The 16,519-nt window shown below is 35.8% G+C and overlaps 1 long non-coding RNA gene across 1 annotated transcript in view; it reads left to right on the forward strand.

Annotated features, from left to right (window-relative positions):
- Positions 1 to 16,519, forward strand: part of LOC131203154 (uncharacterized) — a 47,618-nt gene that overhangs the window by 13,845 nt on the left and 17,254 nt on the right. The window contains exon 2 of the long non-coding RNA XR_009156316.1: positions 14,137 to 14,227. This is a non-coding gene — a long non-coding RNA (uncharacterized LOC131203154). The remainder of the gene's footprint in view (positions 1 to 14,136; positions 14,228 to 16,519) is intronic.

A 16,519-nucleotide genomic window follows, 5' to 3' on the forward strand; every position in this document is an offset into this window, starting at 1 on the left:
ACAAAGTTACAGTCATAAGTGGAAGGAGATGGGTGATGGGAACGATGAGAAGATTAATAGTGCAGATTTAGTAAATAGTTTGACAGTGTTGAGGGCATTATTTGTTTAGCAGAGTGATGGTGTTCAGGAAGAAACTGTTCTTGTGTCTAGTTGTTCTGGTGTGCAGTGCTCTATAGCGTCGTTTTGAGGGTAGGAGTTGAAACAGTTTATGTCCAGGATGTCTTCCTAGCTAGCTATTGTTTGAAGGGATATTTAGTGATTATATCTGAACAGCAATTGGTTGTATACAACTGGTTTGCAATGTAGGATGCAGGCCAAATGCATTTCTTTCTGCGGCTTTAGATATTACAGTATCCTCCTTCTTCCTTCCACCATAGTGCATTGATTTGAAATTGCATTTTCCCAGGTACAATATGCACTGAGCCCAGATTCCTTTCTCACCACACCCAAGGTCATTTTAATGAAAATTCCACAGCCCATGCCAAAAAGATAGAATTGCTCTTAATCCTTTACCAGCATGTCATCTGATCCCAGGCCCACTAGAGTTGTTATTCTGCGTCTGCAGAGCACAGCAGTCAAACCAGAAGCAAATAGCAACAGCAGTACAAAGCAATTAACTGTATTCTTCACCTCTGGTTTTTTTAAACGCCAAATATGCCTTGGCAGAAAGAAAGCAAATATCTCTAATATAAAAACACGCATAAATACTTCTGCTCAATTTGTAGCAAGTCATAATATCTCCTCTTCTTTGCTTCCATATATATTTAGTAAGAATTTGATGTGCACATGATGGAAATTTAATCTTTTCCTTCTGTCTTTCTCTTTATAAGCTAGATAGTTCGCTTCATTTCTTATTTTCCAAGAAATCGTGGTTGGTCCACCTAGGCCCCAAATATAGCTTATTATGTCAGATCAGATTCTCACAGGTGCATGCTTTATTCTTTGCATAAAAGGTTGACAGACAAAAGGCATACCAAAGATTGGTTAGCTGCCAATCAGAGCTAACATTTGTTGTATGCATGTCAAGTCTGTCTTGACTCCTCATAACTGCATAGGCAAAAAAAAAACATGCAACGCTTTTCAAAAGTCAGTGGAAACCATTTCAAAGCCCATAGCTTAGAACTCTCAAAAACTTGTCAAGTGAGATTATGATTGGCATTAATACGAGTGATGGAAGGAAACATGAAAATCAGCACCTATGATGGCTGGTCTTACTAATACCAATTCTCAAACTATATCTTTTCTCAATATTTAATTGGTCAAGAAAATGCACAGTGAAAGGTTTTCTGAAACTCAAAGGTAAAAATACTCTGTTTAAGAATAAAAGGAGAAATAATTATTATAATAATGCTATTATTATCTCTTTCACAGTTTACAAAATTAGCCACTTGTAGCCATACTGTTCTGCTATAGGTCACTTTATTAGGTGCATAAATGGATAGATGGATTAGGATTTAAGCTGGAGGGAAGGTGGCAGGAAGGGGGATAGGGTTGTCATTCAGATGCAAGTTATATGTGTGATAGATTACTTTTCCAGTTATCAATTGTACTGTACTAAAAACCCATTGTATTTGTCTGTAACCTTTTGATATAGGTGAGTTCAACAATTTCTTGCTCAATTATATTGTTAAAAGTTTCTAAAAGGATCATACTAAAGTTTGCTATGTTTGTAGGAGGTTGGAAATCTCTGATATTACTTTCTCCTTCTGATTGCTAACATCAAATTAATGTCCATTAATTGTTTAGCACAAAGTTTGTCCCATTTCTCCTCTGTAGAATTCAATGTACCATTGCTGGAAAATAATAGAATATATCACATTAGATGAAGGTATCTCTAATCTTGTGTAGATGATTTTTGACATCCTGTGGGGATGCTATTGGTCTATGTGGGGGCAAAACAGACACGTGAGTTTTTTTGCAGGGTCTGATGATCCCAGGCCCACTAATTGGTAATTATAGAACAAAATCTTACCGATAGCTTGCTGTTTATTTTCTTAAATACGAGCATCCTAAACATTAATGTAATTCTTGCAGGGTGGGGGGGTAATAATAAATCACACCAATCATTGATTCAGTACAGAAGTATCTGAGTGTGATCCAAATTGCACATGTGCAGAGTCCTACTGAATGAAAGTTTGTTTGAACATAGTACAGTCTCACAAGGTCATAGTTGTCAACTGTCATGCCATACTAAATTCAACAGAATGAAACATGGTCAGTTTTCCAACCTCAAATATTCTGTCTCCTTCTAATCAATCAACTAAATTAAGGACAGATGGCCTTGCTTTTTTGTTTGTTTTTAGTGACAATAGCTGGTGGGGGGGTTGATTTCAAGACTCAAGTGGGCAAAATGAGAGCTACTTTATTTCATTTCAATCTTGGCCTGTTCATCAGTTGAACAGTTGCATATGTTCAACCAATCAATGTACAATTATCCTCCTCACAAAATATTTGAAAGTATTCTAAAATAATAACGGAACATTGAAAGTTTCACTTTTCATTGTCTCCAAATTGACTTCTGCAGTGGCTATGCCTGCCCTCCTTCTGGTACCCTCAAATCCATGACAATCTTTTTGTGGTAATGCTAGATTGTAGAAATTGGTTTTGGGATTGTAGACAAGAAAACCTAATCATTACCATTCCAGAATCTATCTGATTGTTTTTCTGAGTGGGTGATAAACAGTGAGGCTCATATTTTGTTTTAGCTATTAACATTGTTTTCCGCAAGTATATGCTTTTGCATTATTACATTAGTACACCACACATACATTTCTATTTTTTCTTGCTTTATTGCCAACATACTAATTAAGTACCCTCCTGCTACTAAATGCAACTTACTTTTATCATTTACTCTCAGTTCATCATATCAAAATGGGTAGCACAAATATATACAGTCACTATTTACTTTTTCAACAGTAAAAATTCATTCATTTCAACAGCATAAATTCGTCCTTTTTTTCATTATGCATACTTTGAAATAATTTCATTCTATTGAACTTTATTAGCTTTTTGACCTATATTCCATATTATGCAGAGTGTGCATAATATTATTAGTCAGCCAACAATATATTCATATATCCAATCAACACAGCATCACTATATGCATCATCAAGAAAAAAAGACCCTTTAGGAACCGTGGTAGTGCAGTGATTAGAATGCAGTATTGCAGTTTGACTCTGCCCACTGCCAGTGGTTCAATCCCGACTGGCTCAAGGTTGACTCAGCCTTCTATCCTTTCGAGGTCAGTAAAATGAGGACGCAGATTGTTGGGTCAATATATTGATTCTATATACTGCTTAGAGAGAGCTGTAAAGCACTATGAAGCGGTATATAAATCTAAGTGCTATTGTTATAGGTATTTATTGTCACAAATTAAAGCACCTAGCCTGGAATCTAAATTGTTTCTGTTTTATAGTTCCATTCTTTTATTCACAGCAATAGGTGAAATAGCAAAAACAAGTAAATCTCTAGAAACAGCAGAGGCTGACTTTGTTTTCTTGCCTCTCCCTTTACAAAACCATGAATATAAACTTGCATTCCTTTCTAAACATTTCAGTTGACACCATAATCATAAATTATCACATTAATTGTGACTATTTAAAAATTTCATTTCTGTCCATGGTGGTAACTCTAAGGCTGTCCACACCATCCGGATTATCTCCAGTGCAGAGGCCAACCTCACAGAGGAAATATAAAGAGTTTAGAAATTACAGCAGACAAAGGGTGGCTGTGTGTGTGTGAATGATCATTTAAGTTATAGGAAAAAAGCCCTGACTGGAAGGAAGAACAAAACCTAACTGGATTATGCAGTCTGGCCATCTGCACAGCTAAAAGATTTACAAAGGCAGCCCAGGTGAAAACACAGGGAGAAAGGAGAGTGTCTACTGTTCTTGAATTAATTACTCTCTATTCATCTGTTTGCTGCAGAGGGAAAATTCAAACTCATCATTGGGGAATTCATGCCAATTGTGCAGATCTAGTTTCTCAGCTGCATTACCCCCTCCTTCTTTCACTTACCCCCTCCTCTGTTTTTCTGTGCATAAGATTGAGGTATTTATCTGTCTTGTGTCCTTGCCAGCATGCTCTGGAATGATTCAAAGTGTCCTGGCACTGAATCATAAGAATTTGTGTTGCTAATAAATACAGCTGGCACCCTCCGTTGTGATTAATTGTGACTGAAATCTAAACAACAAACGATTCTCTGAATTGCTTCAGTGCCCATTAGTTTTATGTGTTTATTAGACAGGGTTATGCTCTTTCAAGTTTATTAACAACAGATTAAGGAAATGGCCAACAAATCTACAATTCTGTTTCTTTCTTCTTCTTTTTTTAAGTGCAATAACAAGTGTACAATTTACTAATGCTTTTAGGGTTTAATAGTAAGTCAAAACAAACTTCTGAACAATTCTTTCATTTATATGCCAGTTGTGATACAAGCAAGAAGCAAATAATATCGGGATTTAACTTGAGAGAAATATCTTAGTGTTCCTAAAATTCACCATCCATGTGAGTTTTGTGTACTTTTCTTAACTACACAATGAATTTTTTCTGTTACCTGTGTGTCTTGCAATTATTTATCCATTATGGATTCAGAAAAATCAGAGAATCTCATGAATCTCATTACATAATATAGCACTGTTTCCACACTTACAACACGTAATGATGATAAAAATCCTGTGTTTCATCCAATGCCAATGTAATGCCCCACTGCTATTAGCCCATTTCCAGCATGTTCTGGTATCCATTTTTGTATCCTAATAATATATTTTAATGAACTTGCTATTATATTACCTAAAATGCTTAAAGTCATCCTTTTACACATAATTTTTGACACTTTAACATATTTTAGCTTCCTTCAATGATGTATTCCAGTGTTGGGATCTGAATTGCTCCCCCTGACCACTTTAGACTGCTTTATGTACCATCACCATCACCATCACCACCCTTCAATCACTGGTCTCTGCTTTCTATGGCCATTTTGACTTGGGCTTCAGTGAGCCTGGATGATAACCTTCATACTTCATCCACCCTTCCTTCATACGAACAACTTGATAGTTGGTTATTTGTTGGTGGCTTATGAGGAGAGAATTGGATACCCGTGATGAGTGTGACTCAATTTATTCTGACAAAGATATTTGCCACTTGTTTTGAAGTACTTCCTCTCCTGACAGATACTGGAAGACAATAAAAACATCTTGAGGCAAAATAGTGTCATTCAGTCAGTCCTACATTTCTTAATCTGAATTACTATTCATAAGCACTGTGAAAAAAATGACTTCTTTGTCATATTGGGGGAGAAAGGTTAAATTGGCATTCCAGCTGGCTTTTGAACATGGGTGGAAAGGATTGACCCTAGGAAGGAATAAAAAGAAAACTTTCCTTCATTAGAAGTGTAACAGTAAGCATAAAAGACCATTACAGCCATGAAATACATACTTCTGTAAGGTGCAGGAGATCCACCACAATATTTAGATACAAGGCATCACTCTCCTGAGCCAAAGGATGTCTTCCTGAATTCTCTAAGTGAACTACCCATTTTAGACTTCACACATTGTACATTGTAGCCCACAGTATTTCATTGCATGTGTCACTTCTAGCTTCTGTGTTTCCCAACAGAAAGGCTATGGAAATCAGTTTCACAGTATCAGGGATTCTCTATATACCAAGAAAGAAATGATTATAAATTCTTTTAAATTCCAATGTGTCATGCTTAAAATTTTCTAAATTGTAATTTCCTCTCTTAGGACATATGGAATTAAGTCTGTGTTTTTTCTAAATGTGAGACCAGAGTTCAAAGTAGCAGAATCATGATTTTGATTAGATTTGATAGGTTTTACCCTTGTCTGCAAGTGCAAAAGTAAAGTTTGTTGCTACACAAGCTGTTTTTTGAAAATTGGATCCAGGCCCATTCTAGCTAGTGAAAGCCAATAAAAAGACCAGATCCTTTCCTGGCTGGCATGCTTCATACTTCATCCAAGAAGAATATAGTGCTGGAACAAACACTGCAGTTTGTTTTTTTTTTAAATTCAAATCTGGATAGCTAATCCTTACTGGAGGCTGCCATGTGTGAAAACTTGATTATGGAAACTGGGACGCATTCATGAGATTGCTCTTGAGGTACTGTGTTTGTTCTTGGAAGGCTTCTCAAAAGCTGGAATAGTCAACCTTTTGATGGGCAGAGGCCAAAATAATATTTTGGGGAAGTTCAAAAGCTATGGTTCTGTAGGAAGTTAGCACTCAACCCTCTCCTAGAAGAATGAAATATTTTGGAGGATATTGAATAGGGCAGAGTATTGTGTTTCCCTGGATGAGAAATGGAGAAACTTGTTTTAAAGACAAAGCAGCTTCCTGCCTCCCCCCACCTTTGTTAATGGACCATCATCTGCAATACAATAGGACCCATCTAGCAACAGAAACTCACCACATGGCAAGGCTCAAGCATGCTTGAGAGACAACCTACAAAGTTAGCTAAGACCCCTAGACCACCTGGGAGTTTGGCAACCAATGAGGGTACATTACTTATACAGGAACAGGAAACACCAAGGTTGGGCCCCACAGAGAGTATACACTCTCACTCAACATCTTGTTCTACCCTTCTGCCCTTTTTCTCTTCTTCTCCTTTCCTCTCTGGTTCTTCACCCAACACCTTGAAACATGTGATCCCCTTTTCTACTCAGGAACGCAAGCCATGTGCTCCTGTTTAGGAACTCAAGCTATGTGATTCCTGTCCACCATTAAACCATCTTTCCAAGCAGTCTCCATGTTTCCAGTGTCTTTTTCCCCACTTGGAACTGAACCCAGAGGGACATTTCTTCCAACTGTTCCAAGTACCTGGAGCTTTGTAATACATATAGGAATTTTACAAATATCTATTTTTTCTGGGTTTAGGTTAAAGAGCTACAGTAGAACTCTATTTATTATTTATGTTTAAACTGTTGTAATACTATGTCCTCATTGTTGCTATTTTCACACAAGAATCATTAAATGACTCTAAAAGTCAATATACATAGACAATCGAGAAATATGCTTAGGTACTACACAGACGTCAAAATATCTTACAACTTTTTTTTTTTTTTTTATTCAAAAAGTTTTTATTAGTCAAAAAAAGGTTTATACAAATACATATCAGGTATGGTAAATTTTCATTTTTCTTATCTAAAATAAGAATTTTACTCAAATTTTTTAACACATACAACAGCCATATGGCAAGCAGGTGACACGAAGTAGCTAAGTTTACAAATTTTAAATACGTAATAAAGAAGGGTCAAGAATAAACAGAATATCGTACAAAAGAGAATAAGGAAAACCAACACAATCCCAAATATCTTTATCACTTCCTAGTTTTGGATCTCAGAACTCTGGGTTCAGCCTGACCCAACTCCAGGGCCGCAACAGCGGCAGCCGCTTCCGCCCCATGATCTATAACCTCCCCTTCTTCAATTCCTGGGTCATCTGATTCCAGGAGGGCTTTGTGTTCCTCCACATAGGCCGTAGCCTCCGCAATTGTACTGATTTTTTTCGTAATGCCCTCCCGAAAATCATCAATCCTCTGGCATCAGCCATCTGAAGCCCACTCCTTCTGGTACAATTTGCTTGACAAAAATAATATTTCTTTCTTTTTCACGCACCTGTCTGGGAATCTGCCTCAGAATGGCTATCTCCTGCCCCTGTAAATCAGTGCCCCACTCCTATGTTTTCTAAGAATTTCATCTCGCCTCTTCTCACAAATTTGACATGAACCTCTCTGGGAACTGCATGCGTGCATATTGCGAATTAACTCTATAAACTCGATCCACATCCCAATTCATGAAATCAACACCTCTCCCAAGAAATTCTCCCAACAATTTAGTCACAACATCTCTCAAGTCTTCTTGGTCCACTTCTTCCAAATTTTGAAACCTAAGGAAATAAGACATTTTATCCATCTGTAGTCCAAGCACAGCATTGCCTGTCGTCTCCTCTCTTTTCTGCACTGCCCGCATCTCACCCTCCAAACCTTCCACTTTCTGGAAATATCTTACAACTTTTTGAATTAGAAGGATCACCAAACTCAGTTCAATATCATTCTTTGTTAAGTGAAGTATCCACATATTGCATTATTCAATTATTATTCAAATGAATAATGAATTGTTCAAAATGTACATTTTAACTTTTTTTTCAAAATTTTACACATTTTGGGTACCGACACTAGAAGGTTCTTTAAGCTGGATTAAAGACTGCCTAATGAAGACTGCCTATTGAGAAGTGTTCACATCCAAAATTAACTATCAAAAGAAACAATATCTCATCTGAGTTAGTATTTGTTAAATATACGACTACCTTCAGCTTTTGGACATACTTTGGGGCAGGCAACTTAATGTGTCTTTATTTGTGCTTATTTGTGTCATATTTGTGTTTCCAAATAAAGGCTTCCCCAGTAATACATTGTCACCAGCCAATCCTGATGCTCTCTAGCCAGTCCAGTTGGGTGGTTTTTATTCAGTTTTTCCAAAACTTCACCATTCATTCCTCTAGGAAAATAAATAGAAATAATTATGGAATTTACATAATTTGTGAAAAGTTTGATGTGATTTGAGGTTTTCATTAGGATGTCCCATTTCTTTTCATGTCTATATTTACATGTCTATATTAAATAATAATTAAATAATAAATTATAAATAAATTAATTTAAATATTTAAGTAAATGATAAATAAGTAATAATAAAGTAATAAATTAATTACATGCCTCTATTTCATGCCTATGTTAAAAAGCTACAAAGAATTAAATGTGCAAAAGAATCGGAGTTGGTTGTATGCTTTCAAATGCAGTATGAAAAATATGTTTAGTCTTGTTTGTTTTATCCTGTTTCAACTGACGTGTTGTACTCTTCTCTTTAAATAATTTCTTGGCATCCTTAACTCTGTAAAACAAATATAAGTTAGGGTTAGGATATGCAGTCCTTCCAAAATCAAACATAGTTTGGCAAGATAAATAAAGTTTAACTGGTTTGAGCAAATAGCACATTGCAGAAATATTGGATTTATGTCTTTGCACCTGAGCAATACAAACAAATCACAAAATATGCTAATCCCTATTTAATTCAATTTTCAATATGTATCCCCGTCTCATTTCCCATCCATCAAGGAACTGAATAGACATACCGTATATACTCGAATATAAGCCGATCCGAGTATAAGCCGAGGTCCCCAATTTTACCCCAAAAACTGGGGTAAACTGGGGACTCGAGTATAAGCCGAGGGTGGGAAATGAGGCACCTACCGGTTGGGGAAACCCTCCTCCTCAGCTGAGAAGGCTGGCGGCTCCGCCCGCCTCTCACTGCACCGCAGGGCTTCCGTCCGGTAAAATGTGAAAAAAGAAAAAAACCTCGAGTATAAGCCGAGGGCTTTAAAAAAAAAAACTCGAGTATAAGCCGAGGGCTTTAAAAAAAAAAACTCGAGTATAAGTCAGATAGACCGAGTATAAGTTTAGGAAGTTTTTCAGCACAAAAAACGTGCTGAAAAACTCGGCTTATACTCGAGTATATACGGTAAGTTACAAACAATCAGAAATCAATGGATTTTTCTTTAATTACTCATGTTTAACCTCAATTATAGGTATTCATTAAGAATGTAGAGAGGTTTTAATATTTTAGGAACATTTATAATATTTTGAAAGGTCAAATACAGCAAAATATTTTGTTTTCACTCTTATCTAATATCATAACATCAACCTAAAAGTTTAATCCAATTGACAACTTTATTTTTCCACATATATAGTAAAAAATGTCTTTCAACTTTATAGCAGATATTTGGTCCATTGAAATAAATTGGTTTTGAAACTTCCCAATTTTCAAAATAAACATATTATGTAGTACATAAACGTTTCTGTAATGATGTTCATCTTGTAGGAACACATTTTATTGAGAAAATATCATAATCGCCTCATTCTTTAAATCAAATTAAGATATCACTTCAAGAGAGTTGTGCCTAGTACCTATTTATTGTCTTCCTTTGAAAATAATAAAGACTTTTTTTATTCTTTCAAACCACCTGTTCAATGGTTGATATAAATATTTGATTTGATTATCCCAAACTTCTACTTTATTCTGCAATGCTGCATTTTAACAAGATTGATTTCTGTAGTATTTGTAGATCATCTTGCATTTCCTGTTTTGATCTCTGCTCCTTTTAATGCTGTTTTTAACTGAAGGATCTGTTGTAATTCTGTATTTTATTTGTACTTGTATTAGATGTCTTGAAAACGAGTTATTTTAGCAACTTCTGCAAGAACCTTTCAAAATTTTACACATTTTGGGTACCGACACTAGAAGGTTCTTTAAGTTGAATTAAAGACTGCCTAATGAAGACTGCCTATTGAGAAGTGTTCACATCCAAAATTAACTATCAAAAGAAACAATATCTCATCTGAGTTAGTATTTGTTAAATATACGACTACCTTCAGCTTTTGGACATACTTTGGGGCAGGCAACTTAATGTGTCTTTATTTGTGCTTATTTGTGTCATATTTGTGTTTCCAAATAAAGGCTTCCCCAGTAATACATTGTCACCAGCCAATCCTGATGCTCTCTAGCCAGTCCAGTTGGGTGGTTTTTATTCAGTTTTTCCAAAACTTCACCATTCATTCCTCTAGGAAAATAAATAGAAATAATTATGGAATTTACATAATTTGTGAAAAGTTTGATGTGATTTGAGGTTTTCATTAGGATGTCCCATTTCTTTTCATGTCTATATTTACATGTCTATATTAAATAATAATTAAATAATAAATTATAAATAAATTAATTTAAATATTTAAGTAAATGATAAATAAGTAATAATAAAGTAATAAATTAATTACATGCCTCTATTTCATGCCTATGTTAAAAAGCTAAGCAAAGAATTAAATGTGCAAAAGAATCGGAGTTGGTTGTATGCTTTCAAATGCAGTATGAAAAATATGTTTAGTCTTGTTTGTTTTATCCTGTTTCAACTGACGTGTTGTACTCTTCTCTTTAAATAATTTCTTGGCATCCTTAACTCTGTAAAACAAATATAAGTTAGGGTTAGGATATGCAGTCCTTCCAAAATCAAACATAGTTTGGCAAGATAAATAAAGTTTAACTGGTTTGAGCAAATAGCACATTGCAGAAATATTGGATTTATGTCTTTGCACCTGAGCAATACAAACAAATCACAAAATATGCTAATCCCTATTTAATTCAATTTTCAATATGTATCCCCGTCTCATTTCCCATCCATCAAGGAACTGAATAGACATAAGTTACAAACAATCAGAAATCAATGGATTTTTCTTTAATTACTCATGTTTAACCTCAATTATAGGTATTCATTAAGAATGTAGAGAGGTTTTAATATTTTAGGAACATTTATAATATTTTGAAAGGTCAAATACAGCAAAATATTTTGTTTTCACTCTTATCTAATATCATAACATCAACCTAAAAGTTTAATCCAATTGACAACTTTATTTTTCCACATATATAGTAAAAAATGTCTTTCAACTTTATAGCAGATATTTGGTCCATTGAAATAAATTGGTTTTGAAACTTCCCAATTTTCAAAATAAACATATTATGTAGTACATAAACGTTTCTGTAATGATGTTCATCTTGTAGGAACACATTTTATTGAGAAAATATCATAATCGCCTCATTCTTTAAATCAAATTAAGATATCACTTCAAGAGAGTTGTGCCTAGTACCTATTTATTGTCTTCCTTTGAAAATAATAAAGACTTTTTTTATTCTTTCAAACCACCTGTTCAATGGTTGATATAAATATTTGATTTGATTATCCCAAACTTCTACTTTATTCTGCAATGCTGCATTTTAACAAGATTGATTTCTGTAGTATTTGTAGATCATCTTGCATTTCCTGTTTTGATCTCTGCTCCTTTTAATGCTGTTTTTAACTGAAGGATCTGTTGTAATTCTGTATTTTATTTGTACTTGTATTAGATGTCTTGAAAACGAGTTATTTTAGCAACTTCTGCAAGAACCTTTCAAAAATTTGCAAATGGACTCATAAGAAATTATTCCTTATGAATTAAAAGTTTCTCTCCAACTCCCCAACTTTAAAGACTTGGTACAGGTGTCCACCAAAGTGGGTCTAAATGTTTTCTGTATCAAAATAAGGTTTATGCTTAAATGTATAAATGCTCTCGATAATTGTCCTGAAATTGCAAAAACAAAAGAAATAAAAAGAATGTTAATGCGTAATTATATGAGGTATAAATCTCTATGCATCTTTATCATCTTTACAAATTCTTACCATGTCATTCTAGATCAAAAGGTTTCATTCTAAAGACTAATATAATTTAGAGATGACCAGCAGATGTCACCTGTGAGATCAAAAAAAGAGAGAAATAACTGCCTTCTGCTTGGCAGAAAATATTGACATTTGTAATCCTCTATTTGTGGGTATGCGTTTTAACACTGACAGATTCCCATGTGGAAGAGTTTGGTTATACAGGATGGATTCAGAACAAATGGAGGAGTAGACATTTAGATGCTTTTTATCTGCCAGCATCAAATGTTTCTTTTATTTAATCTTTTTTTTAATGTCAAAATGTCGTATGTGCATCTTTCTAATGTCAACTCTAAGTGGTAGTCATCAGTACAAGATTCAAGCACATTTTATAAGTGCCCATGTTATCACCATAACAACTATTCTGATTTTGTGCTGTTTACAAAACTAATGTATTTTCTTATCTGTCATCTTGATTGTGGCGAACTCTAATATCTACAGTACATCATATCATAGTTTACTATTTTGCTTTTTAAACCATGCATAAGACTCATTTAGAGCAAGCAACTAATATACCACATCACACCTTGCTTTCTATGCCAGTCTTTTAATGTGCAGAGCAATAAGTGTAACATTTACATAGGGCTAAAGCCAAATATTTAATAATATGTAGATTGTTGGAGGGTTTTTTGGTACATCTGGCAAGGAAGAGATAATGCACCCTTTTTCATTTGGCCATTTGCTCCTGCAGGCTCTTCTTGAACTGTGGGGGTGAAGTAGCAGTCACTTGTTAATGTCACTGCAAGCAATCAAGCAGCAAGGCCTAATTGGTCAGCTGGTGACAGAAGAAAGAGAAGCTGATGAGTTTAATAAGCAGAGGGCCACTGGCTCCTTAGAAAGCAGGAAACACAAACAGAACTGGAAATCAAGCAAGTTTGCTCCCAGGATCTTTGGCAATATCTATCATCTTTTCCTGTCACATGCCCCTTTCTTCAAGAACAGGAGAAAAACATAACATTTAGGCTCCTACAAACAAAGTTAATAGGTCTTGAAAGTTCCTACCTTTAAATTCAATGATATTATGACTGCATGACGGCCTTAGGTTGTCCCAGCACCCAGAGCCTTTCCAAAGCCTTTCACTGAACTGTAATTTTCATCAGGATAGAAGGCAAACATTATGAAATTTTTAATAAGTAATTTTAACAGTATTTAATTAAAGTACACTTCATGAACTTTTTTTTTTTTTTTGAGCGAGGAGCTGTTCTTGAGACTACTACTTTGCAGTAGACCAATCAGCTACTTGGAACTACGTGGTATCTTGATTGAATTTAGATCTCAGTTAAAATGTTCCATGGCTATTTTAGGTATTCAGTTCACTACTATAGGAAGGTGTAGTTACCATTTTTCAGTCATTTTTAAACAAATGCTTTCTTTCTCACTGTAAGGTATCTAGTTTATCTAAGTGCCTTAAGCTCTATTATTTCTGGGTTTTTTTCATAAATTATAGGACAAAATATCCATATTTCATTCACTGGTTAAATACATAGTATTTTTCAAATGTTTTCAGGATGCAAAATTCAGTTCCATTCTTCACTGTGTAGACGACAAAAGAGGATTTTTTTTTCCTTACAAAGCACATTGTAATATGTCAGGAAGTAGAGAAAAAAGACAGCTATGACAAGATAGAAACACAGGAATAAAAAAAATGAAATTGCATGTCAACAGCTGGGTTTGTATTGAAAAGGGTCATTCAGAGTATCCCTGGTGCCTAGAGCTAACTCTGGCATAAGAGGGCTTAATTTTTTTCATCTATTTCAAGTAAATTCTAGACAAAACAGGCATAGTTTGTGGCTTTGAGACAATGAATCATACCATTCTTTCTCTTTTTAGTATTCTGCATTTTCCTGTAACTTTGCTCTTCCCGGAGGCTGCTGAGAGTGCAAAGAGACAACTCATGTTTGAACGACAGAATATTGAAAAGGTCAGAGCTGTATAGCACAATGCTACCATTCACAGAACATGTTAGCTACTGAAATTCCATTGCTTCATTCTTATGACAAAGGCCAGAGAACACAACAGGAAGCAAACCAACATAATTGCATGCTTTCAAAAGAGACTCTGATTTGCATCATAAATCATGAAACAGAGAGTGTTATGCAGCAGTCAAATAATTTCAAGGGTACCTCCTTGAGCTATCACCACTCTTTCTGCACAATGGGGTCTTAGCTTTAGCTGCAGATGGTTCTCTGTTCAAGCAAATTCCCAAAATTGTTCCATAAAATGGTCCAATCTGCCTGTAAGGCAGCACTGGATGGTAAAGTATCATTGTTTACATGTTCCAATATGAAGGACTGGGAGAAAACAGCTGACTGCTTGAAATCATCTTGTATATTATGAATTGAAAAATCTAAAATCTAATTTTTTTAAATAAAGTTTTCCTATCCTGAAAAATTCTGATTCTGGCAAAGGCAATGTAGTATTTGTTTCCATAGGGTGCCCAGCTCTGATTCAGAGCATATTACAATATATGATGACAAAAAGGGAGAAAATTAAGTTGAAGTGTCTATTAATGCTTCACCAATTAAGCAGGCATGGTAGTGAACCAGTTTTGCTGATTTTTAATTTTATTTTGTGCAACTAAATATAAAAATTGACATTTACAAATTTGTATAACTTCATGTTCTCTATGTCTATGTATGTCTATGTGCACATGCATGAACTTGTAAGTATGTAAGCTTACTCTAATGTAGAATGTTAGTGAGCTAGATAGCAATAGCAATAGCACTTAGATTTATATACCACTTCACAATGCTAAATCTCAGCCAGGGACAAACCATAAGCCAGAGGAATAGCTCTGTCATTCAGAAGAACTTCAAAGGTAGCACTCTAGACCTAACTTTATGACATTCCTCTTAGTCAAAGCATATTAGATATGAAGAATTTACTTGGAATAGGTGATCCCAGAGATGATGAGGCCTTGAGACATAATGACCATAATGACTGGTAGCTATTGGGTAACCAGTACAAATTCCTCCAGTATAGCAATAGCAATAGCACATATATGTATATACCGCTTCACAGTGCTTCACAACCCACTCTAAGCGATTTACAAAGTTAGCATATTGCCCCCAGCAATCTGGCTTCTCATTTTACTGACCTCGGAAGGATGGAAGGCTGAGTTAATCTTGAGCCTGGTGAGATTTGATCTGCCAAATTGCAGGCACCCGGCAGTCAACCACTGCGCCACCGCACCTCCTGATGATTTTGACTCCTGGTCACTCTATGGACAAAACTAACTTGCCCATTTTTTTCTATTGCTGGATTATTTGCCATCAAGTGAATGTTTATCCTTAGTAACTGTATAGGTGGAGTTCCTCCATTATGATCTGTCCTAATCTGGTCTTTCAGGTCTTTTAATGGTGCATTTCTAATAGTTTCTTCCACGTTTCTCAACATTGGAACCTTCTCTAGAGACCTAGGTCTTCACATAATGTGTCTGAAGTGCAATAATTTGAGCCTGATCATTTATGCCTCTAGTGAGATCTCTTAGTTGATTTATTTGATGATCCATTTGTTTTCTTGATATCCACAATATTCACTTTTCTGACACAAAAATTTTACAATATCAACAGTCTTCCCATCCTGTTTCTTCAAAGTCTAACTTGAGCTTCCTTAGAGTATCAGAGGAACACCATGACTTGCACTATTCTGATCTTGTAGGTATAAATACATCACAGTATCTGAATATCTTTTTAATTTTGTATTTCTTTTTCTGCCTTTTCTTCTTTGTAAGGTTTTAGTATAGTTTCTATGACTATACTAGGACTTACCTAGTGGCATTGAGGGAAGCGAGGCGTAGCTACGCCTCCTCCCTCATTGCATCGGCAGATAACCGCCCGGCCGCCCTGTTTGGTGACTCGCCTCCTTCATCAGGGGAGCGGGATGACCCGCTGCAGGGACGGGCTGAGGAGTTTAACGTTATCTATACGATAAAATCGCTCAGCTTCGGGATGGTCTGGACCAAGATTGCGGTGATGCGGGTGAGACGCTCGAGGGTGGTCTTGGCGACATTATTTGGGATGAGTTTGACCCTGTGGCTCCCGAGGACATGGACAGGTTGCTGGGTAGGTTGAATGCCACCACGTGTTTACTGGACCCGTGCCCCTCCTGGCTGGTGCTGGCCACTCGGGAGGTGACACGAGGCTGGCTCCAGGCGATTACGATCGCTTCTTTGGTGGAGGGTGTCTTCCGCCGCCTTGAAAGAGGCGGTGGT

This window comes from Ahaetulla prasina, chromosome 8 (genome assembly GCF_028640845.1).
Source record: "Ahaetulla prasina isolate Xishuangbanna chromosome 8, ASM2864084v1, whole genome shotgun sequence".
Classification (NCBI taxonomy): Eukaryota; Metazoa; Chordata; class Lepidosauria; order Squamata; family Colubridae; genus Ahaetulla; species Ahaetulla prasina.